This window comes from Panthera onca, chromosome B1 (assembly GCF_046562875.1).
Source record: "Panthera onca isolate mPanOnc1 chromosome B1, mPanOnc1 haplotype 2, whole genome shotgun sequence".
In the NCBI taxonomy this organism is placed as follows: Eukaryota; Metazoa; Chordata; class Mammalia; order Carnivora; family Felidae; genus Panthera; species Panthera onca.
In genome coordinates this window covers 121,437,878-121,462,852 of record NC_138342.1, presented here as the reverse complement: position 1 = coordinate 121,462,852, position 24,975 = coordinate 121,437,878, and the positions used below count along the sequence as shown (strand labels likewise).

General features: G+C 38.1%; 1 long non-coding RNA gene across 4 annotated transcripts in view; it reads left to right on the top strand.

Annotated features, from left to right (window-relative positions):
• LOC144616030 (uncharacterized) overlaps positions 1 to 24,975 on the top strand; it is a 118,891-nt gene that overhangs the window by 39,024 nt on the left and 54,892 nt on the right. The window lies entirely within an intron of this gene.

Here is a 24,975-nt window from a genome sequence, read left to right as displayed (position 1 = left end):
AGCCCTTGTCCCTCTTCTTTCCTGCTGTTTATAGCATTTATGGGCTTAGAAATCAAACAAAAACTATGTGGTTGGCACAGTTCTAGGTATTTTATATATTTTATCCTATACCAACTCTATACAAGGTATTATTATTTTGCTCATCTTATGGGCGATCCAACAGAACACTGAGTTTAAGTAACTTGCCCAAGGTCATAGAGCTAGTAAATAGCAGAGCCAGGATTCAATTTAGACACTCTAACTCCAGAGTTTGTGTTCTTAATAATTATACTGTACTGCCTTTAGGCTTATTTGATTCTATTCAAAGTAAGAATAAATAGATTCAGAAAGAGTGTGAGAGGCACTCTTGTATAAATAGCATTTTTTGGTCTTTAGAGCATTCTCTCCTTGCTCTATTACATGCAGATTGAATTGAAAGACAAGTTCCACAAAGGTGAGGTAATATGGCAGCTTATTTGTTTAGGCAATTATGTCAGAAAGCAGTGAGGAAGATTATTCTGTACAATGCAAAGTAGGTCAATTATAAAGCAGAGATTCAGAGGTGAAATCAAGTGTTTCTTCTCTTCTGCATTTGACGTCACTGTAATTGGAAGCCCATTCATTCTCATTTTCACAGTGGCCAAACAGTTTGATGCCTCTTGTTTTAGAATATATGTGAGACTGATGTTTCACATATTGACTGTTCATGACACCTGGGTGTTAGAGGGAAAGTTTCAAAGGAAGAAAGAAAAAGGGTAGAAAATGCCACTAGTGTTTTTCTTTGGTGCTATAATATAGAAGTTAGTTTCTAAAAATGGTTAATTTAAGGGAAAAAAAAGATTGTCTTTTGGTCAAAGTAAAAAGTATCTTAGGTGGAATATTGGTAGTTTGAAGGAAATGTGCATTAGAAAAATGCAGTGTAAAGTATCTGGGCAACGATTTAGCTTAAAGTATAAATGTAACAGACAGCATCTTAGAGTGAGAAGGTACGAGCTGGGAATAATGCCAATAACAAGAAAATTAGTCAAGTGCAAAAATGTTCTGTAAATGCTGATGGTGAAGAGTACGCACTATCTAAATTTGTTATAACCTTCACCAGACTGATATTTTCAAAGTACTTTTAGGCTTTGCTAGTTTATTTTGATGAGGAACATCAGTTTTTGGAGTATTTCTTGGGTGTTTACTTATTTTTCTGCTTTAAAAACAACACAGTATTTTATTTTATCTTATTTTATTTTATTTTATTTTATTTTATTTTATTTGAGAGACAGCATAAGCAGTGGAGAGGAGCAGAGGGAAAGAGAGAATCCCAAGCAGGCTTCCTGCTGTTAGCATGGAGCCCCATGCAGGGCTTAATCCCATCACCCTGGGATCATGACCTGAGCAGGAATCAAGTCTGATGCTCAACTGACTGAACTACTCAGGTGCCCCAGAGCATTTTTTTTAATAGAAGAGGTGACTATCACTGAAAAGTAAGAAGTCTTTTTTCTTAGCTATTGCTGTGCATGGTTTTATTGTAAGGCAGCAGCATATTTTGGAGGTCTGCAATTTGGTTTATTACAAAACAAGTACAATAGTACAATTTTCTATAAAATCATGTACTTCTAGCATTTTGTACTCCTGCACCTCATTAGCCTGTCAAAATGAGTGGTTACATTCATTTTTTATATAAACAACACATATAATTACACGTTATAAACTCAGACTGAATCATATAAAGGAAATAAACTAGCCTATATAGCATCAAAATGAGTATGAAAGATGTAGTAGCCTAGCACTAGGAGATTTTATATTTCTAGAACCTGATATTGGCAGACAAATGTTTCTACTTCAAATCATTAGATATTCCCATCTCCTCCTTCTCCCCATCTTACTCAGCTATGAGAACACAAGTATACGTTGATGAACACAGAGCCCATTGAAAAGTTAAAAAAGGAGAGAGAGAGAGAGACACAGAGAGAGAGAGAGACAGAGAGAGAGGCAGAGAGACAGAGAGAGAAGGAAAGAAGAGTTTGTGGAAGTCAGTTGTTAATTGTTGGCCTACTGCCAGAGTGTTCCTTAGCATATACAGATTTCCTTAAGTTCAAGCAATGTGAGCAAGTGCCTATTTTTAAGGGTGTGCTAGCTTCATGTATTTAAACCTCTTTAGAGTTTACATCACTACTCTGAATGGGTGTAGGAAGAACTTGCCCAAGATCAAAGCTGAAGTTTTTGGATTCCTATTAGAATTTTAAGCTGATTTATTTAGCCTTGTCTCTGACTTTGGAATAGAGCAATGTCTTGTGCAATCTTGAACACTTGATTTTTTAACTTTGATTTGGTCTTTTGAATTGGATAATTTTCCATCTGTCTGATCATCTGTATCAAATTCTCTGGCAGAGGTTGAGGTTACGCTTCAGCTACCACATTCCTTTATGGCAAGTCTAAGTACTTTCACCGTAACATGTGACTGTGAGGGTAAACCCAGATCTGCTTGTTGCCTTTTCCTTTGGCTTTTGTGCCCATAAATTTTATCATTTTTTTTATTTCATGTAAACCTAGATTTTAAAAATCCATCGTTTCACTGCATTGCAAGAACGAAAGTATCCACTCATGCTAAGCTTTTAATAAATTTCCTAGAAGATTGAAAATTTGAAAGTCAAGAGGATGAGTGTGTTGTCATGATCCTATTTGCCTCATTTTCTCTCTATGTCTTTCTATGCTTCACTCTTTTCTTCTTATTTTGCCTTGGAAGCATTCAAATTCTGTCTCTTTATTATGGAAAGTATTCCCCACTCTCTCCACACTTTCATTGTTTGATTTGTAGGCCCTGGGGAGCTTAACTTTTATTCTAAGGACCTCTCATGGTGTCTTTCCAGCAAAAAGAGCTCTCTTTCTCAGCATTACATCAGCTGTCAGCTCTTATAAACTTTAACTATCCTATTATGCGTCATAGCTCAGTAATTTTATTAATTGCTTTCCTCCATACATTTCTGCCTTTCCCTTTCTTCTTTCCCATTTTCCTTTCATTATTCATGTCTTCCTTTCTTCCTTCCTTCCTACTCTGTACACCTGATATTTACTAGATACTCTTGTAGACATTGAGATAAGGGGGATGACTAAGACGTGTCCTTACTTTCAAGAAGCATCAGTGCAGAAAGGGTAGACAAACAAACAAAAAAATACAAATGTGGGAGGCAGAGAGGGAGGGGGAAAAGCTAATGGGCATTTCACAATTGTTAACATGGAGGATCTTTTTTGGAGAAAGCAATCATGTTGGTTTTCAATATGATAAATTTAAACCTGCAAGGCACCTGAGAAGAGGAAAATTCAGTTTGAAGCTTTGGGAAAAGATTAATAAAGCTGGAATATAATTTCAAGCACCACCAGCATGTGTGGGTGAGATTATTCAGAAGGAGAAAGAGAATAAAAAGAAAAAGTGATCACAGAGGACACAATCTTAGATAACACCTGCCTTTGGCTAGTAGTCCGAAGCAGAGCCACTAAAAGTAAAAGCAAAAGCAAAAGTAAACAGTAAAAGTTAAAAAAAAAAAAAAGAATTACATGAAGAATAACCCAGTCCATTTCCAAACTTTTGTCTTCCTCTTATGACTTCAAAACTGTAGATAAAAAAGAATGACTAGCCAAGGTAGGATAAGAATAGAGAGTAGCACTTTAGGAGAGAGATGAGGATCTTCATAAGGCAGAGAGTAATTGATGGTGTATACTGCTTCAGAAACCTTAAGTTCACTAAAGAATGAAAAGGGACCATTGAATGAATGTTTTCTCTTCCTTGACCTTCTATAAATGGTTCTATCTTGTTCTGTTTCAGTGAAGGTAGAAGGCAGATGGTCACCAATTTTCTCAATTTTCTTGCCTAGTACTTTTTTTCAGTTTTCCATTAAATTCCATTCTTTTAAGTATTATTTTTGCACCTTCTCAGAAATATATTCTAGTTTTTTATTTCTCTGAAGTTCCTATCAGACCTTTATCTTGACAGAGTTCCACTAGTTGAATTAAGTTAATGTTACATTTTGACCTCATTATACTTTTGTTAATCCATTCTTAGAGAGCACTTGTTTATTTGGAAGCATGTTGAATTCCTGGATCATATTTAACTTGTGGTGCCTTGTGATCTCTAGATTTCTTTTGTTTACATTTCTGCACGGGCCAAAATCAGTAGATCTTAGTATGTCATAATAGCAACTGGTTTCACAAGATATGGTTACAGAAAACCTGAGTATTTTGTTTTGTTCTAAAGCAGGAGTGGAGGGATGGAATCTGAGTAAATGTAATGGAGAAGATGAGGCATAGACAGTTATTAAAAAGATTTTTCAGTTTACAGAATTCATGCTGAAGTTTTCTATAAGTGTGACCAGTGATCAGTAGAGTCTTTTCAAATTGGCAATAATAAAATGACTTTCCAATCCTGCACTAACACAAGAAGTTGAACAGATTAGAAGTTTAAAGATGGTAGAAAGTTGTCTTTTCTTCAATCATAAATCTCCTTGGATTTGACATCTTTCAAAACGTGATTTTATTCCGCTATTTTCTATAAAATATATGATTGGTTTTATGATAGTTTTTACATTATTTTATTACTTTTATAAGGATCTTTGAAATACATTTCAGTGTATATTTTGCAAGGAGAACGGAAAGATAAAATTTCAATGAGGCTGAAATAGTTCTTACATCTAAACATTCATTACATGAATTTATGTAATTAATAATCCCAAATGAGTCTAAAAGTATTTATATGTGATCCTTTTTTTGGAGCAAGTATATTTCTATCCATGTCATATTTGGATGCCAGGGTTCCTGTGACAAGACTTCATCCAACTTTACATAAGTCATCAGGGCTGGGGGTCCTGGCCATGTCCTTCAGTGTCTTGAAGTCTTTCTTCAGACTCATCCATCCCAAGAAGATGCAATTGATTGCAAGGGTCTTTAATCCAGAGGGGCTTCTTATTTTATCAAGCACTGTAGGGGCTGAGATGCTAAATTTTAAAACTTTTTATTATGATTTCTTCCAAACATATAGCAAAGTTGAAAAAATTTTATAGTGAAAAACCACACAACTCAAATACTATCATTTATATTGTTCTATAGGTGTTTATCATATTTTATATCCCATCATCCCTCCTTTAATTCATCTTATCTTTCTGATGCATTTCAAAGTAAATTGCAGATATCAGCATACCTCTCCCTAAATATTTCAGCATATATATTATTAACTAGAATTCATTATTGGATTATAATTTTTCTTTTGATATGAAATTTATATTAGTAAAATGCACAAACATGACCAGCACATTCACTGAATTTTGACCAATGATTATGCTTGTTTAAACCAAATTCGTATCAAGATATAAAATATCACCACCACCCAAGAAAATTCCTTCATGACCCTCTCCAGTCAAATTTTACCTGTATCCTCAGAGGAAAGTACTTTTTCTGTTTTTTTTTTTTTCTATAATAGATATGTTTTTTCCTATTCTAGAATGTCATATAAATGGAAGAATATAATATGTAGTCTTTTGTGTCTTCTTTTCCATTTAGCATAATGCTTTTGAGATCTAAGTTGTTACATGTTGTTACATGTATTAGTAGTTCATTGCCACTTTATGTAGTATTTTACAGTTTATGTAGTGTTCCATTGTATAGATGTACTTTATGTAGTATTCCATTGCCACTTTATGTAGTATTCCATTGTATAGATATACCAACGATTGTTTATTCATTTTTCTATTGATGGACCCTGGATTTTTCTAGTTTTGGATCATTATGAATAAGAATGTCATGAATATTGTTGTACAAGTGTTTTTTTGTAAACATATGCTTTCATTTCTCTTAGGTAAATATCTATAGTGGAATTGCTAAGTCATGGATAAGGAGGAAATTGTTTAGTTTTATAAGCTGCCAAGTCTTTTCCCACAGTGTTTGTATCATTTTACGTTTCTATCAACAATATGTGAGATTTCTAGTCACTCTATATCCTTGCCAACATTTAGTGTTGACAGTCTTTTAAATTTTAGTCATTATGGTGGCCGTGAGAATGGCAGGACTTAGGAACAAATCCTCCTCCCCCTGCCCCCACTTTTCTTTTTCTTTCTTTCTCTTTTTCTCTCTTCCTTCCTTCTTTTCTCTCTCCTTCTCTCCCTTCCCTCTCCCCTCCTTACCCCCTTTTCTCCCTTCCGTCTCCCCTCCTTCCCCCTTTTCTCCCTTCCTCTCCCTCTTCTCCTTCCTTCCTCCCTCCCTCCCTCCCTCTTTCTTTCTTTCTTTCTTTCTTTCTTTCTTTCTTTCTTTCTCTTCCTCTTCCTCCTCCTCTCCTCTCCTCTCATCTCCTTTCCTGTCTTTTCCTTTCCTTTCCCCCAGGAAGCTCTTGCCATACTTACTGCCTGATTACTAAGACCATAGAGAATCTAGGGGTTTTGCTAATTTAAGTTTTTGATCCAGAGAGGCTCTTTCTTATGGGCTTCTTGACCTTGAATATTTCTTCCACTATTTTTTAGCCTCAATACCAGATTATGTAAGGACTAATACAGTCTTCTTTGAAACTCTTGCCTCCTTTTTATGACCTTGATACAATGAACATTACCAGCTAGCTGATCTAGACATAGAAGCAGGAAAGGGTATGGAAGAACTTATTGCCTTTTCTTTTATGTTCCCTTATCTTTTATGCAAGGTAAATCATTTCTGCATTAATCTTAGAACGTGTTAGGTCAGTTAAAAAAATGCTAGGAGACTGTGTATTTCTGGCACTTTCACCTGTATGGTTTGCCCTCTGTTTCTGTATTCTCTCTTGAAAGAGTATGAAGAACTTTTAAAAACACTTTTCTGCAGTGCCTGGGTGGCTCAGTCAGTTAAGGATTTGACTCTTAGTTTCAGCTCAGATCATGATCTCATGGTTTTGTGCAATCGAGCCCCATGTTGGGCTCTGTGCTGACAGTGCAGAGCCTACTTGGGGTTCTCTCTCTCCCTCTCTCGCTACCCTTTCCCTGCTCACACTGTCACTGTCTTTCTCCAAAATAAATAAGTAAGCTTTAAAAAAATTATAAAAACACTTTTGTACTTGGTTTTCTGAAAATCTGGATGGAAATGAGTGGATGTGTTGAGTTGTGCTAAATAGAACAGTAAACATATCTTGTTTTATCCTTATGTAGCCAGCTTTTTTTCCCCTTAGCTCATCCAGATACAAAGAACAGACTGTTAGACCTTGGCAGTCTGATTGTATTCATCAAAAATTTTTCTTCAAAAAGTCTTGATGTTTGAAGAATGCTGTCATATATGAGCTTTAAGAAATCTGGCATTATTACCATGTAATGCTCTGGGTCATTGGCTAGTAATGTTATTTCTTGAGTTACCTACTTTTTAAGCCTATACTCTGAGACTTTGTTTAATTCTTAGTTGTTATTTGTATTGATTTCAGTGTTTTACAGCTGCATGTAGCCATTGGTTTTAGTGTCGTAAGATTTTCTTCATTTTTCTTTGTTAGATCTTTCTCCTTAACTGGAGAAATGTGCCTTATATTTGGGTCAGGATGTTTATGGAACAAAGAAGATTTGAGTTCTGCAACTCTCTTTATATTGTATTGCTTATTTTCTCTACTCCTGATCTCAGACTATCATTCCCTTCCACTCATTACAGTCACTAAAGAAATTTAACCCGGTTTTTTCCCCCCCTCACAAACATAAAGCTTCTTGATGTTTATCTTAAAATAAATCCTAGGCAATAGTATCAGTAATTATTATCATTTTACACATGCACTGAGAGATGTCATTTTCATAGTAGTCTAAGGTAGAGGTCATGACCTAAGACTAGGTCTTGTTGATGATGGTAGTAATAAAAGTATTGGGGGTAAGATGGACAGAGGACTTACTCTGCTATTATTGATAGCAGAAGTTCTGGATGTTAGTAGTTGAAAATGAAACTTATCAAAATAAGGCAGCATAACTTATGCCTACCATTTTTTTTGGTAGTAATACTTATAATCTATGTCATCATTTATTCATTCAACAAATGTTTACTGATTGCGTACTATGTGCCAAGCAGTATTCTAGGGGTTAGTGGTACATCAGTGAAAAAAATAGAATAATTTCCTCACAGAGTTTACATTTTGATGGGTGGGGATAGAAAATAAAAATAAATAGATAATTATCTAATATGTTAAGAGGTGATAAGTGCTATGGAAAAAAATAATTCATCTGACAGGTAAAGTTTTAAAGGGAAATTCTCATTAAGAAAAGAGCATTTGAACAAAGATTTGAGAAAGGTAAAGGAGTCAACAATGTTGAAAATCTGGGGTAATATTGTCACAGGCAGAGAAGCATGTGCCTGATTCAATGCAGGAACATCAAGGGGATGAATGTGATGCTGAAGTGAAGTGATTGAAGTACAGAGAGAAGAGAGCAGAAAGGTGATGGAGGTTCAGACCTATTGGAATGTTGCCTGCTGTTGTAAATGGCTGTAAGGGAATTTATTCTTAGTGTGTTATTTATTCTATTGGAGGATTGACATGATTTGACATGTCTAAATGGATCACTCTGGCTCTTGTTTGAGTATAAACTGAAGGGGAGCAAGAGTGTAAGGGGAGATCACTTGAGCATGAGTAGAATCTTCTTTGTGACTGGAAGGTTCAAGAATTTTGGGTGTAGTACAAATGGTATAGGTCAATAAGAGAGCTAAAAATAAAAAGATGAATCAGAATTTCTTTGTGGAAAGACTACACTGTGTTTGTGTCTACCTTGGTTGTAGGTGTGTTTGATGAGTCTACAAGAATTTTGTATGTTGACGGTGAATAAACTGAAATTACAAGTTTATCTTCATACCTTGAAATTCTACTCTCTGAAGTTCTATCTGCACTTTAAAAGTATTTTTCTTGCTTTAGTTCTATTTGGTGACTTATCTCAATAGATATTTGCCCAACTGTCTTTGATGAAATATTACAACTCTACTCAAGGACAAAAGCTTCCCCCAAAGCAAATAATAACCTGAGAAGGTATTATGTTGGGGGCTTCTCCAGGAGTAATGGACTAGACAGTCTCAGGAGTATAATATTAAGAAGTCAATAGAAATTAACTAAGTGTTTAAAATAGTAAATATTTTATGTCTAAGATGGATTTTAAAAGTCATCAAGACTATGGCATTTAAGCAAATAATAAGGCAATTTATTCTTTTCTATGAGAGTGTAAGAAGAATATCAAGATTTCAGGAAAATGAAAGGGTTAGAAAGGAAAATTTCTCATCAGAGTTAGCTATTCCTGAGTTGTAGTGTATGAATAATTAAGATGATCAAACCAATAGGAAAAAAGCTTAAAGCAATTGTCTAGGTATTAATTTAATTGCCCACAAATTTAGGAGCTCAAAAATATGATTTTATTTTCCGACAACTGAAATTAGTCTCTGTCCCATTCCATTAGCCTAGTGGCACAAATGTACAGATGTAAACATTGTCACTTTATGGGAAATGTAATCAGTTCAATAATTTCTTAATTCACTCAGGATTTTCTCCCTTCCATTCTCCCTGACAATACATATGTATTCTGGGAAGCTTTCTCCAGTGTCCAACATCAGAGGGGCAGGGCATCTATTTTTCCGTTGTCCTTGCTGGCATCTATTGCCACCTTCCAGAGGCTGATCCTCAGTTGTTGGTATCCATCTTCACACTAAAGGTAAAATTTGACTCCTATTCTTTGTGTACTTTGTAATTCCTTTTCTGAAGCAGTATAAACAACTAATTTAGTATGAAGAATGTCTTAGCATAACAAGGAAATGGTGTGGCATGGTAGCATATCTCTTAGATGGCTGGCATCACTTCTTTCTTCCCTGTATATACATGCTATTTCCTCATCATGTAATAGCCTGTTTCACCATCCTCCTCTTGAATCTGGACTGGTCCAATTTACTTGTTTAACTAACAGAATGAAGGCTTAATAGTGATACTTGGAGACTTTTGAAGGCTAGGTCATAGGAAGTCTTGCAGCTTCTGCTGGACCTCTTGGAAAGCTCACTTCAGGGAACTCTGGGAACCCTGAACTTCTATTTTTGAAGTAGTTTGTTATGCAGCAAAAGAGCCAGGATAGGAGTGGGGTAACACATTCTTTTCATATCTCAAGTTTTTATCCCATTGCCTAGTCAATACAATCAAGTTGATAATACAGCACTGATTTCAAATTCTTTTGAACATTGTAATCCATTGTTAGGGAAATAATATTTTCCCCAAAGAACAGGGTCTGCTCCATGTCTCTGTACTTATCATTGTCTTCTGCTTTCATGTGTTATCACCAGCAGACTTTCCAGAAAGATTTTTTAGGGAATATCACCAGAGTTCTTTCTGAGTGAATATCCATTCTTCCAGTTTTGAACCTGCCCTGCTTAATTTGTCTGGATTTTTTAGCTATTTTACATACTTTCACTACCTCTTTTCTTCTATTTCTTTGGGCTCTGCAAGTACTAAAATCACACTAAGATAACTCTAGTCCTTCATTCCTCTTCTGATACTCATCATTCTGACGAATCTATTTACTTTTGTTGTTTTTGTTAATTTTTATTGTAGGGTAGCATACATGTAGAATAGTGTACAAATCTTAAATGTATGTTCTATGAATTTTCACAAAACAAACCTCACCTGTATAACTATCACCTAGACCAAGAAATAGAACATTTAGTAGTATCTGGAAGCTCTCCTTCTACCAGGCCTCTACTCATTACCCCAAAGTAACTAGCATTTTAATTTTTATAACCATTGTTTTGATTGTTTTGATTATAAGTGGATTCATATGGTATTATTGTTTTGTTTGGATTCTTTAATTCAACTTCTTGTTTATGATATTCATCTATGTTGTACATGTAGCAATCTTTTGTTCATTTTAATTGTTATATAGTATCTCACGATAACTATATGAATATATCACAATTGTTAATGAATATTTGAATTATCTATAAGGTTTGACCAAGTATTGTCAAATATTAATATTCAAGGATCTGCATATTCTAGTACAAATGTACACATTTTTGTTATGTACCCTAAAGTAGAATCGGAAGATCATAGAATATATATCTTCAGCTTTGGGAGATAATCTCAAAACAATTTCAGAAGTAGTTGTGTCAATTTACACACCCCCAGAAGAGTCCGTGAGAGTTCTAGATGTATCATATTCTGATACTATTTGGTTTAGGTTTGTTTTTTTTTATTTTAAATTGTTTGCTATTCTAGTAGATGTGTAGACATTTTTTACTATGGTTTCAATATTCATTTTCCGGAAAGAATGATTTTAAACACCTACTCATGTGTTTGTAGACATTTGATATACTTTCTGTGAAGTGCCTGTGCACATTTTTTTCCATTACAAAATCAGGTTGTCTATATATTACTTATTAATTAATAGGAAGTTTTTATAAGTAACTAAATTGAGTTTTTTTTTTCCTTTGGATATATAGTTGCAAATATATCTCACCCTTTAAAAGGTAACTTTTTTACTGTTTTTTTTTTTCCTAAAAAATTTTTTTTTTTAAAGTTTTTTTTATTTACTTTGATAGAGAAAGACTGAAAACAGAGGAGGAATAGAGAGAAACACGGAGAGAGAATCCCAAACAGGCTCAGCACTGTCAGCATGGAGCCTGATTCAGGGCTTGATCTCATGAATCATGAGATCATGACCCGAGCTGGAATCAGGAATCAGGCACTCAACTGACTGAGCCATCCAGGTGCCCCCCAAACCTTTATATTTTAAATCCAAAATTTCTCCTAAATTCCATACCTATATACGCAACTAACTCTAATGTATATCTCAATCTGGATATTTCACAGATACCTATATCTCAATATATTTAAAATAGAATTTATCTCCCAAATTATGCCTGATATTTTGTTTCTCATTTTTCTATGCAGTTCAAAAATCTAAAAGTCAGCCTTACCTCCTCCATTTTTCCCACTTTTTCCCATATCCAGTCAGGCTTGAGATCTGTTATGTGCTATTTGATGAAAGTATCACTGTTTTTAGGGGCACCTGGGTGGCATAGTCAGTTAAGGCATCCAACTTCAGCTCAGGTCACAATCTCTCAGTCCATGGGCTCAAGCCCCACGTTGGGCTCCGTGCTGACAGCTCAGAGCCTGGACCCTGCCTCGAATTCTGTGTCTCCCTGTCTCTCCGCCTCTCCCCCACTTGCACTCTGTCTCTCTCCCTCTCAAAGATAAATAAACATTAAAAAAATTTTTTAAATGAAATATCACTGTTTTCTCCATGAAATATTTCACCATTCTTTAAACTGAACATTATCACTTTCTGCTATGAAGGAAATATTCTCTCTTTCTCGCTCCATATATATATATTCTATATATATATATTCTCTCTCTCTCTCTCTCTCTCTCTCTCTCCATATATATATATATATATATATATATATATATATATATCTTTGCTTTGGCTATTGTGCTCTTGGAATGTGGCTGATGTTTCTGAAGAACTAAGTTTCAATTTTATTTAACTTTAATTAGTTCAGTGGCTAGTGGCTGCCATATTGAACCACATGATTTTGACCCCATGTCACTTAAACTGTGATCCATAGACTGGCACTATCAGCATCATCTGAGAACTTGCTAGAAATGCAGAATCTATTTCTTCATTTTGTATGACTAGTATGAGTATATGATCTTCCTATATAAAACCCTTCTATAGATTCCCATAGACTTCTCAACCTGGAATTCTAGATTATCCATACCTTGACTCTCTTCCAGCCTCATGTTTTCTCACATAACCTCCCATTTCTCTTTATTGTATATCTTTTTTTTTTTTTTTTTATTTTTTAATATATGAAATTTACTGTCAAATTGGTTTCCATACAACACCCAGTGCTCATCCCAAAAGGTGCCCTCCTCAATACCCATCACCCACCCTGCCCTCCCTCCCACCCTGCCCTCCCTCCCACCCCCCATCAACCCTCAGTTTGTTCTCAGTTTTTAACAGTCTCTTATGCTTTGGCTCTCTCCCACTCTAACCTCTTTTTTTTTTTTTTTCCTTCCCCTCCCCCATGGGTTTCTGTTATGTTTCTCAGGATCCACATAAGAGTGAAACCATATGGTATCTGTCTTTCTCTGTATGGCTTATTTCACTTAGCATCACACTCTCCAGTTCCATCCATGTTGCTACAAAAGGCCATATTTCATTTTTTCTCATTGCCACGTAGTATTCCATTGTGTATATAAACCACAATTTCTTTATCCATTCATCAGTTGATGGACATTTAGGCTCTTTCCATAATTTGGCTATTGTTGAGAGTGCCGCTATAAACATTGGGGTACAGGTGCCCCTATGCATCAGTACTCCTGTATCCCTTGGATAAATTCCTAGCAGTGCTATTGCTGGGTCATAGGGTAGGTCTATTTTTAATTTTCTGAGGAACCTCCACACTGCTTTCCAGAGCGGCTGCACCAATTTGCATTCCCACCAACAGTGCAAGAGGGTTCCCGTTTCTCCACATCCTCTCCAGCATCTATAGTCTCCTGATTTCTTCATTTTGGCCACTCTGACTGGCGTGAGGTGGTATCTGAGTGTGGTTTTGATTTGTATTTCCCTGATAAGGAGCGACGTTGAACATCTTTTCATGTGCCTGTTGGCCATCCGGATGTCTTCTTTAGAGAAGTGTCTATTCATGTTTTCTGCCCATTTCTTCACTGGGTTATTTGTTTTTCGGGTGTGGAGTTTGGTGAGCTCTTTATAGATTTTGGATACTAGCCCTTTGTCCGATGTGTCATTTGCAAATATCTTTTCCCATTCCGTTGGTTGCCTTTTCGTTTTGTTGGTTGTTTCCTTTGCTGTGCAGAAGCTTTTTATCTTCATAAGGTCCCAGTAATTCACTTTTGCTTTTAATTCCCTTGCCTTTGGGGATGTGCCGAGTAAGAGATTGCTACGGCTGAGGTCAGAGAGGTCTTTTCCTGCTTTCTCCTCTAAGGTTTTGATGGTTTCCTGTCTCACATTCAGGTCCTTTATCCATTTTGAGTTTATTTTTGTGAATGGTGTGAGAAAGTGGTCTAGTTTCAACCTTCTGCATGTTGCTGTCCAGTTCTCCCAGCACCATTTGTTAAAGAGACTGTCTTTTTTCCATCGGATGTTCTTTCCTGCTTTGTCAAAGATGAGTTGGCCATACGTTTGTGGGTCTAGTTCTGGGGTTTCTATTCTATTCCATTGGTCTATGTGTCTGTTTTTATGCCAATACCATGCTGTCTTGATGATGACAGCTTTGTCGTAGAGGCTAAAGTCTGGGATTGTGATGCCTCCTGCTTTGGTCTTCTTCTTCAAAATTACTTTGGCTATTCGGGGCCTTTTGTGGTTCCATATGAATTTTAGGATTGCTTGTTCTAGTTTCGAGAAGAATGCTGGTGCAATTTTGATTGGGATTGCATTGAATGTGTAGATAGCTTTGGGTAGTATTGACATTTTGACAATATTTATTCTTCCAATCCATGAGCAGGGAATGTCTTTCCATTTCTTTATATCTTCTTCAATTACCTGCATAAGCTTTCTATAGTTTTCAGCATACAGATCTTTTACATCTTTGGTTAGATTTATTCCTAGGTATTTTATGCTTCTTGGTGCAATTGTGAATGGGATCAGTTTCTTCATTTGTCTTTCTGTTGCTTCATTGTTAGTGTATAAGAATGCAACTGATTTCTGCACATTGATTTTGTATCCTGTAACTTTGCTGAATTCATGTATCAGTTCTAGCAGACTTTTGGTGGAGTCTATCGGATTTTCCATGTATAATATCATGTCATCTGCAAAAAGCGTAAGCTTGACTTCATCTTTGCCAATTTTGATGCCTTTGATTTCCTTTTGTTGTCTGATTGCTGATGCTAGAACTTCCAGCACTATATTAAACAACAGCGGTGACAGTGGGCATCCCTGTCGTGTTCCTGATCTCAGGGAAAAAGCTCTCAGTTTTTCCCCGTTGAGGATGATGTTAGCTGTGGGCTTTTCATAAATGGCCTTTATGATCTTTAAGTATGTTCCTTCTATCCCGACTTTCTCAAGGGTTTTTATTAAGAAAGGGTGCTGGATTTTGTCAAAGGCCTTTTCTGCATCGATTGACAGGATCATATGGTTCTTCTCTTTTTTTTTGTTAATGTGATGTATCACGTTGATCGATTTGCGAATGTTGAACCAGCCCTGCATCCCAGGAATGAATCCCACTTGATCATGGTGAATAATTCTTTTTATATGCTGTTGAATTCGATTTGCTAGTATCTTATTAAGAATTTTTGCATCCATATTCATCAGGGATATTGGCCTGTAGTTCTCTTTTTTTACTGGGTCTCTGTCTGGTTTAGGAATCAAAGTAATACTGGCTTCATAGAATGAGTCTGGAAGTTTTCCTTCCCTTTCTATTTCTTGGAATAGCTTGAGAAGGATAGGTATTATCTCTGCTTTAAATGTCTGGTAGAACTCCCCTGGGAAGCCATCTGGTCCTGGACTCTTATTTGTTGGGAGATTTTTGATAACCGATTCAATTTCTTCGCTGGTTATGGGTCTGTTCAAGCTTTCTATTTCCTCCTGATTGAGTTTTGGAAGAGTGTGGGTGTTTAGAAATTTGTCCATTTCTTCCAGGTTGTCCAATTTGCTGGCATATAATTTTTCATAGTATTCCCTGATAATTGTTTGTATCTCTGAGGGATTGGTTGTAATCATTCCATTTTCATTCATGATTTTATCTATTTGGGTCATCTCCCTTTTCTTTTTGAGAAGCCTGGCTAGAGGTTTGTCAATTTTGTTTTTCAAAAAACCAACTCTTGGTTTCGTTGATCTGCTCTACAGTTTTTTTAGATTCTATATTGTTTATTTCTGCTCTGATCTTTATTATTTCTCTTCTTCTGCTGGGTTTAGGCTGCCTTTGCTGTTCTGCTTCTATTTCCTTTAGGTGTGCTGTTAGATTTTGTATTTGGGATTTTTCTTGTTTCTTGAGATAGGCCTGGATTGCAATGTATTTTCCTCTCAGGACTGCCTTCGCTGCATCCCAAAGCGTTTGGATTGTTGTATTTTCATTTTCGTTTGTTTCCATATATATTTTAATTTCTTCTCTAATTGCCTGGTTGACCCACTCATTCGTTAGTAGGGTGTTCTTTAACCTCCATGCTTTTGGAGGTTTTCCAGACTTTTTCCTGTGGTTGATTTCAAGCTTCATAGCATTGTGGTCTGAAAGTATGCATGGTATAATTTCAATTCTTGTAAACTTATGAAGGGCTGTTTTGTGACCCAGTATATGATCTATCTTGGAGAATGTTCCATGTGCACTCGAGAAGAAAGTATATTCTGTTGCTTTGGGATGCAGAGTTCTAAATATATCTGTCAAGTCCATCTGATCCAATGTATCATTCAGGGCCCTTGTTTCTTTATTGACCGTGTGTCTAGATGATCTATCCATTTCTGTAAGTGGGGTGTTAAAGTCCCCTGCAATGACCACATTCTTATCAATGAGGTTGCTTATGTTTATGAGTAATTGTTTTATATATCTGGGGGCTCGGGTATTTGGCGCATAGACATTTATAATAGTTAGCTCTTCCTGGTGGATAGACCCTGTGATTATTATATAATGCCCTTCTTCATCTCTTGTTACAGCCTTTAATTTAAAGTCTAGTTTGTCTGATAGAAGTATGGCTACTCCAGCTTTCTTTTGGCTTCCAGGAGCATGATAAATAGTTCTCCATCCCCTCACTCTCAATCTAAAGGTGTCCTCAGATCTAAAATGAGTCTCTTGTAGACAGCAAATAGATGGGTCTTGTTTTTTTATCCATTCTGATACCCTATGTGTTTTAGTTGGCGCATTTAATCCATTTACATTCAGTGTTATTATAGAAAGATATGGGTTTAGAGTCATTGTGATGTCTGTATGTTTTATGCTTGTAGTGATGTCTCTGGTACTTTGTCTCACAGGATCCCCCTTAGGATCTCTTGTAGGGCTGGTTTCGTGGTGACAAATTCCTTCAGTTTTTGTTTGTTTGGGAAGACCTTTATCTCTCCTTCTATTCTAAATGACAGACTTGCTGGATAAAGGATTCTCGGCTGCATATTTTTTCTGTTTAGCACACTGTAGATATCGTGCCAAGCCTTTCTGGCCTGCCAAGTTTCAAAGGAGAGATCAGTCACGAGTCTTATAGGTCTCCCTTTATATGTGAGGGCACGTTTATCCCTTGCTGCTTTCAGAATTTTCTCTTTATCCTTGTATTTTGCCAGTTTCACTATGATATGTCGTGCAGAAGATCGATTCAAGTTACGTCTGAAGGGAGTTCTCTGTGCCTCTTGGATTTCAATGCCTTTTTCCTTCCCCAGTTCAGGGAAGTTCTCAGCTATAATTTGTTCAAGTACCCCTTCAGCACCTTTCCCTCTCTCTTCCTCCTCTGGGATACCAATTATGCGTATATTATTTTTTTTTAGTGTATCACTTAGTTCTCTAATTTTCCCCTCATACTCCTGGATTTTTTTATCTCTCTTTCTTTCAGCTTCCTCTTTCTCCATAACTTTATCTTCTAGTTCACCTATTCTCTCCTCTGCCTCTTCAAGCCGAGCCATCGTGGTTTCCATTTTGTTTTGCATTTCGTTTAAAGCGTTTTTCAGCTCCTCGTGACTGTTCCTTAGTCCCTGGATCTTTGTGGCAAGAGATTCTCTGCTGTCCTGTATACTGTTTTCAAGCCCAGCGATTAATTTTATGACTATTATTCTAAATTCACTTTCTGTTATATTATTTAAATCCTTTTTGATCAGTTCATTAGCTGTTGTTATTTCCTGGAGATTCTTCTGAGGGGAATTCTTCCGTTTGGTCATTTTGGAGAGTCCCTGGCGTGGTGAGGACCTGCAGTGCACCTCCCCTGTGCTGTGGTGTATAACTGGAGTTAGTGGGCGGGGCCGCAGTCCGACCCGATGTCTGCCCCCAGCCCACTGCTGGGGCCACAGTCAGACTGGTGTGTGCCTTCTCTTCCCCTCTCCTAGGGGCGGGATTCACTGTGGGGTGGCGTGTCCCGTCTGGGCTACTTGCACACTGCCAGGCTTGTGTTGCTGGGGATCTGGCGTATTAGCTGGGGTGGGTAGGCAAGGTGCACGGGGGCTGGAGGGGCAGGCTTAGCTCGCTTCTCCTTAGGTGATCCACTTCAGGAGGAGCCCTGTGGCAGCGGGAGGGAGTCAGATCCGCTGCCGGAGGTTTGGCTCCGCAGAAGCACAGAGTTGGGTGTTTGCGCGGAGCGAGCAAGTTCCCTGGCAGGAACTGGTTCCCTTTGGGATTTTGGCTGGGGGATGGGCGGGGGAGATGGCGCTGGCGCCTTTGTTCCCCGCCAAGCTGAGCTCTGCCGTCCGGGGGCTCAGCAGCTCTCCCTCCCTTTGTCCTCCAGCCTTCCCGCTTTCCGAGCAGAGCTGTTAACTTATGACCTCCCAGACGCTAAGTCGCGCTTGCTGTCGGAACACAGTCCGTCCGGCCCCTCCGCTTTTGCCAGCCAGACTCGGGGGCTCTGCTTGGCCGGCGAGCCGCCCCTCCGCCCCGGCTCCCTCCCGCCAGTCCGTGGAGCGCGCACCGCCTCGCCGCCCTTCCTACCCTCTTCCGTGGGCCTCTAGTCTGCGCTTGACTCCGGAGACTCCCTTCTGCTAATCCTCTGGCGGTTTTCTGGGTTCTTTAGGCAGGTGTAGGTGGAATCTAAGTGATCGGCAGGACGCGCTGTGAGCCCCGCGTCCTCCTACGCCGCCATCTTCAAAAATAAATCCTAAAATTTTAAAAAATGCTTATTTAATTTTGAGAGAGACAGAGCATGAGCGGGGGAAGGGGCAGAGAGAGAGAGAGAGAGAGACACAGAATCTGAAGCAGGCTGCAGGCTCCAGGCTCCCACCTGTCAGCACAGAGCCTGACCTGATGTGGGGCTCAAACTCACAAACCATGAAATCATGACCTGAGCCAAAGTTGGATGCTTAACTGACTGAGCCACCCAGGTGCCCCCCTTTTTTACTCTCTTAACCGTGATTTTTGTGAGCAGAAGTTCTTATTTTTAATGGAGTTTAACTTATCAGTCTTTTTCTTTATGGTTAGCGCTTTTTTGCATCCTATTTAAGAAACCATTGGCTACCTCAAAGTCATTGTATTTGTTTTTTATTCCTGTTGAACCAATTACTACAAATTTAGTAGTTTAAATAACATTATCTTATAGTCTTTATGGGTCAGAAGTCTAAGCATGGCTTAGCTCGATCCCTTCCTAAGAGTCTCACAAGGTTGAAATCCAGGTATTGTCTGGACTATATTCTCATTTGGAGACTCACTGGAAGAATATACTTCTAACATCATTCAGATTGTTGGCAGAGTTAAGTTCTCTATGTCGATATGACCAAAGGCCCTGGATTTTTGCTGGCTTTTGGTTACCCTCAGGTCGTGGAGGACATGTGTAGTTCCTGGAGGACATGTGTAGTTCCTGGAGGCTACCTATAGTTCTTCATAATGTGCACTTTTCAACATGACCACTTACTTCATCAGGCCCACAGTAGAGTCCCTCCTTCAGGGAGGCTCCTGTCTCTCCTGTAAAGGCTTTCACGTGAGTAAGCCAGATCCATATACAATTATGTCTCTTTTGATAATAACTCCAAATCAACATTAATTACATTTGAAATCCTTTCACCTTTTGTTGGAAGCAAGTCACAGGTCCCATCCACATTCAAAGAGACTATGAGCTCCAGGGGCAGGAATCAGCTTTTACTCATCCATTTGGTGCAAATATGGAGCACATTTGGCAGGTCTCTGAGCACCACCATTTTTGTGAGCACCTACAGTAATGCTATACAAGACATTTTATGCTTGGCAATTCTTTGTTTTTATAAACCAGTCTTTTCGAACACCTATCTGTGGCTCACTTTTTCCTGCTTCTCTCTTCAAAGGAGGTTGAGAGAGGAAGTGAATTTATCCCAGTTTAGCTTGAACATACTGTTTGATCAGCCTGTAGCCATGCCACAAGGGTGATAATCACTATATAAATACACAGCAACACAGTGTCGCACTAGCCTTTCCCAGCTGCCTTGGAAAGCAGCCAGTCTGCAAACGATGAAGCTGTGTGTGCTGCTCTGCTTGGCTGCGCCCTGGCTGAGGATGGATGGCAGCAGGACCTGGAGCAGCTGCTCTACAGCAAGTCTCGTGAAGAAAGCTCCATGTACACATTCACTGAGAAGCCCATAGGAAATGCTGACGTGACATCAAGGGAGCTGCTGTTGGTGATGAATGAGGGGTACTGTCTGTGGGCAGATATGGCACATGGCAGTGTGACAGAGGTGGCTCATTTTGATTCAAGGTATTGAGCAGGCTGTGAAGCTAGGAAAATCAACAAACAGTGACAGGCCCTGCGCTGGTGTCTGTAGTCAGAAGGTAGGGCTTGACCAGCTAAGCTCTCTGGAGCAGTTTGAAGTTTTATCTTCTTTTCTTTTCTTTTTTTAAAGCTATAGCTATAAATATGGAAAGTAACATTGCTAGCATCATTATAATCATATATGAAGGAAGAAGATGCACATCCATAAATCATACTAATGAATGCCAGCTAATGGTGATATGCTGAATGCTGTATTCCATAAAAGTCTTTCTGTCACTCTCTATCTGCTTATCCTGATTTATTTTTTCATAGCCTTATCTTTGCCAGATATTTTATTATATGTATTTGTTTCATTATAGATTATTCCCTGTCAAGCCCTTACCAAATAGAGGTTACAGAGGGGTAGGCTCCTTGAATGGTCTTATTTCCTGCTGTATCCCTGATGTTAATAACAGTGCCTGTATGTAGTAAGCTCTCAATATGTGTGTTTTTGGAAAAAAAAGTGGAAAAATTTGGTATGGTGTATTTCTCATGGCTTCCCATAATATTAAGGAGACTCAGAACATCAATTTAGAATCATAAAGGTGCTCATTAATTATATTCAAAATGTATATTGCCATATTTCTGATGGATGTATCAGTTAGCATTAACAATTTAGCTGGTAAACATTGTTTTGTGTGCATGCTGTTAAATAACAGATTTTGATTAAATTTCCCTCCTCCCTTCTCCATCCCTCCCATTTTGCCCTGGGGAGGGTGTCATGACAGTACAAAAACTTACCTCTAACTCACTGTCAATACATTGATAATAGGAATCAAACGATCTACTTCTTTTCATAGATTGGGTGTGTTTGTGTGTAAAAGCAGGTGGAAAAATTATGAGTTTTCCTAGGTAGAGAGGACAAACTGGTTGTAACTATTTTAGGTAGAAAAGGTTTGGGCTCTCAACTTAGAAGTATTCAAGCAGACATAAGGTAAACCCTGTCAGATGAAGTGAAGCTGGCAGCTGTTCTTGAACCAATCAGGCATCAGCATCATCTGGGAACATTGATAAACAAGTAAACAATGGCTCCAAAACAAGAACAAACAAAAAATACAGGTTACAAGGCCCCATTCTGGAGATACATCTGTGGGAGTACTAGACTCCATAGTGAAGAAAAGTCCCCAGGTGATTCTCATGTACAAAAATACTAGGAACCACACAAGGCTAGGATTTAAATTTCAGGTAGAAAGTTGGACTAGATAAGCCTTTCTCAGGTATCAGCTAAGAACACTTGTAACTACTTAGTCAAGGCTTTTCCCACTGGGAATTCATTGTGCAGGGTTGGGGCCCAATAATCATTTCCTACTTTTTAATTTTTTAAGGTTTTTAATAAGATTCCAGGTGATTCTTATTTTGAGGCACATTTGAGAAACATTAATCTAGAAGATCTTGAGATTGGGTCAAGTCCTCAGATTCTATGGTTATTCAAATAATTTAATTATCTACTTTATCTGTGTGTGGACTTAGTCATTAAATGATTTTTTTTTATTAGGAGTCATATAACTAAAATCATAGACAGTAGTATATAAATTGGGCAGTTTATGCTTGGCTTAAAGACATATTAAACAAATAAAAAAGCTTCATTTCATGCAAACTTCTCTGTGGAATGACATGTCCTATGGATCACTGGGCCCAGTAACGTTTTTCATTTGTTTGTGAGCACGCTCTATGGTCCTGCAGTCTGTGGTGTGCAAAGGTTAAACTCAACAGCTAGAAAAATGATGACAATAACAAAGTTTAAATAACAAAAAAGCATGGTGCATGAAAACCAATCTTCAAACCCTATAAAACTACCAGTGCCAATTCCTCATTATATTTTTAACTACATCATGATTATGCAACTTGAACTACCCTACAAGTTGCAAAACAAATAGCCAGGACTTGGAGTAGTATTTCCTAGTGATGAGTCTGCTTTGAATTTTTTTTTCTTTTTTTTTTTTTAACTACATATTTCAAGTGGATTAAATAGGGAATTTTAATTAAGAAAACAATGTTCAGAGCCCTACTTGCTTCTCAGATGCTGTACTCTATGGTCTAGTAAGCATTTTAATGAGTTGTAACACTGCAAGATGTTTCTAGTTCCTTTACATCTTTGATTTCATCAGCATATATTTCTGCCAGACTTTCAAAATGAATTCTATTTTCCCAAAATGGATAATTCTTAACAAAAAGCCTAGTGAAAGAATTTATTCCTATTCTACTTTTGTAAGGTACCTCATTTAAAGTATAAGCTATTCTTTACCCAAAGTAGCATTGAACTAATTTTTCCCTAGCCATTTTACACAGACATTCACACTGCAGAAGTCTTTGGGTAGTTATTTTATCTTACTTTTAGGTGTCCAGATACTGCAGGAAATAATTATAGAAGTATGGAATTTTGTAATTTGAAATAACATTCAAGATATTTTATTATAACATTCTCAATTTTCAGATGTGAGAAATGAGACTCACAAGGACTAAGTGACTTGCTTAAGGCCATTTAATTCAAGAAAAGCCAGTGCCAGCACCTGAGCATATTCAGAAGCCAGATACTGAGTTCTTTCCAACCCAAACATTTACTTCAAGTGCCTTCACCCTAACAAGACATGTTCGTTCTGATTTACTCTTTTAAGCTATTCAAAGAGATCATTACAGATGATTTTGAAAGCAAGGTATTTATGCTTGAATACCATGTGCAAATATATTTTTATGTACACACACAGTAATAATTTCCTTCATAAAACACATATACATGTAATAATAAAATGTCTCTCCAGACCCAGACTTAGAAATGATTTTCTTCAAGCAGTATATGGCTTTTATGTTCTCTCTTCTCTTTCTTTTCTCCTCTCCTCATATCCAACCTTTATATCTCAGTTCAAGCATGATTTCCTTATAGGACCTTTCTCTGAATGCCCAAATCAGGTCACGAATGACTATTACGTCATCTCTTACCACCTTTTAACCTTCTATCACAGCACTTGTAATAACTTATAATTTTCTATTTATTTGTGTGATTACTTAATTAATGTTTATCTTTCCTCCACTCTCGACTGACTCTAGCCATGTGAGGACTGGGTCACCTGCTGTTGCTCATAATTGTCTCCCATGCCTGGCTCAGGGCCTGGAACACAATATTTATGGAATGAATGAAGAGATGAGTAAAATATCCTCTATTATAAAATCTATACTTGAAGTAATTAATTTCCTTCTTTCCTTCTAGTATGAAAATTAATGAAAACTAGTTTTAATTTGTGGTTCCTACTCCTGCAATTCCAATGTGCTACAAGTAGGCTTTACTCCAGGCACCTGCAAGTGGCCCCAGACTGGGGCTCACCTCCAGGGAGTGTGTCAGGATGAGCTGATCTGCAGGAACATCAAAGCCATCTTCCTGGTGTCCTACATCTAAAGAGAAGGAGGGAGGAGACCATGCTTGATAGTAAGAGTAAGAAGCTCCACAAAAACTCCCAGCAGAACTTTAGCCAGCGGTTATAGCTCAGCATTACGCAGGGTAGACCCTCAACATTTATCCCAGTCTGGAGGTGGGTGCTCAACACCTAAAGATAAAGAGTTCCTCAGGTTCTTCTTAAATATTCATAAAAGATAACATCTGCCATTTTGTCTTGGATATAGGAAAAGGGCTGTTTCCTTGGAAGCTTTGGGAAACTCCATGGGGGCTAAAGAAATAAGTCACAGTGACCCTTAAATAAGTTGAGGTGGATGGGTCCCTGGAAAGGGGATGAAGATACATGAACTAGATGATAGAGGAAGGGAAGGGAGGAGAGTTAGCTGTACCTGTGCCACCTAAACCAGGGTTGGCAGAGTATGCCACTTCCCACATCCTGGTCCCAAAACAAGAGCCAATGGAGAGTCAGTGAAGAGCATTCCCAGAGAGACTTCTCCCTGCCCAGTTCCTTGTGCATTTTCCCTGGAATTCCAGGAAGAAATGTCACCCATACTCTTAAGGCTGCTTTACCTGTGGAATACCATCCTTTGTGGCCCTGCCCTGAGTACATATGTGTTTTAGATAAAAGGTTCTTACACTCTAGGAGAAAAGACTACTGGACAAGGGCAGCTATCTTTGCAAAAGGGTGCAGAGATTTTACTGAGAAGGCAAACCGGATTGGTGGGCAGTTTCCTCATTCTGGAACTGTGAAACTTGGGCATGGATTCCATAGCATAGACACACAAGGTGCCCCTGCCACATGCGTATAGTGAGAAATCCTGAAGGAGATTCTGGAAAGATTTGTGGGCCTCAGGGGAGCCATGTCAGGAAGCAATTACACATTAATCTCTGGATTGTGTTCTTGGTTATCTCCATACCCTCTGTGAAGACTTGTGAGAGCTTACAGACTGATTTGAGCTGTGCTATGGAGAAGTAATGGAAATCCTTATCTCCCAACAAAGTGTAAAAGGGGGTGGAGGTCCTGCCCTTCCCAACAGTGGTGGTGGCAACAGCAGACCCCAGTGGAGGCTTAAGGGACCTGGTAGATTATCTCCTGAGGAGGCTCACTGACAAGAGTATTGGCATCATCAGGCTTGACCAGGAGGCTTCAGCCACCACCAGATTGCCCACATATCTCCGTTTTCTCTCTCTTCCCACATCTTTTTCCTGCTCTGGGGCTTATTATGATTTTACTAAAGAAGATGTATGAGATTTGGTCCTTTTCCTGAAAGAT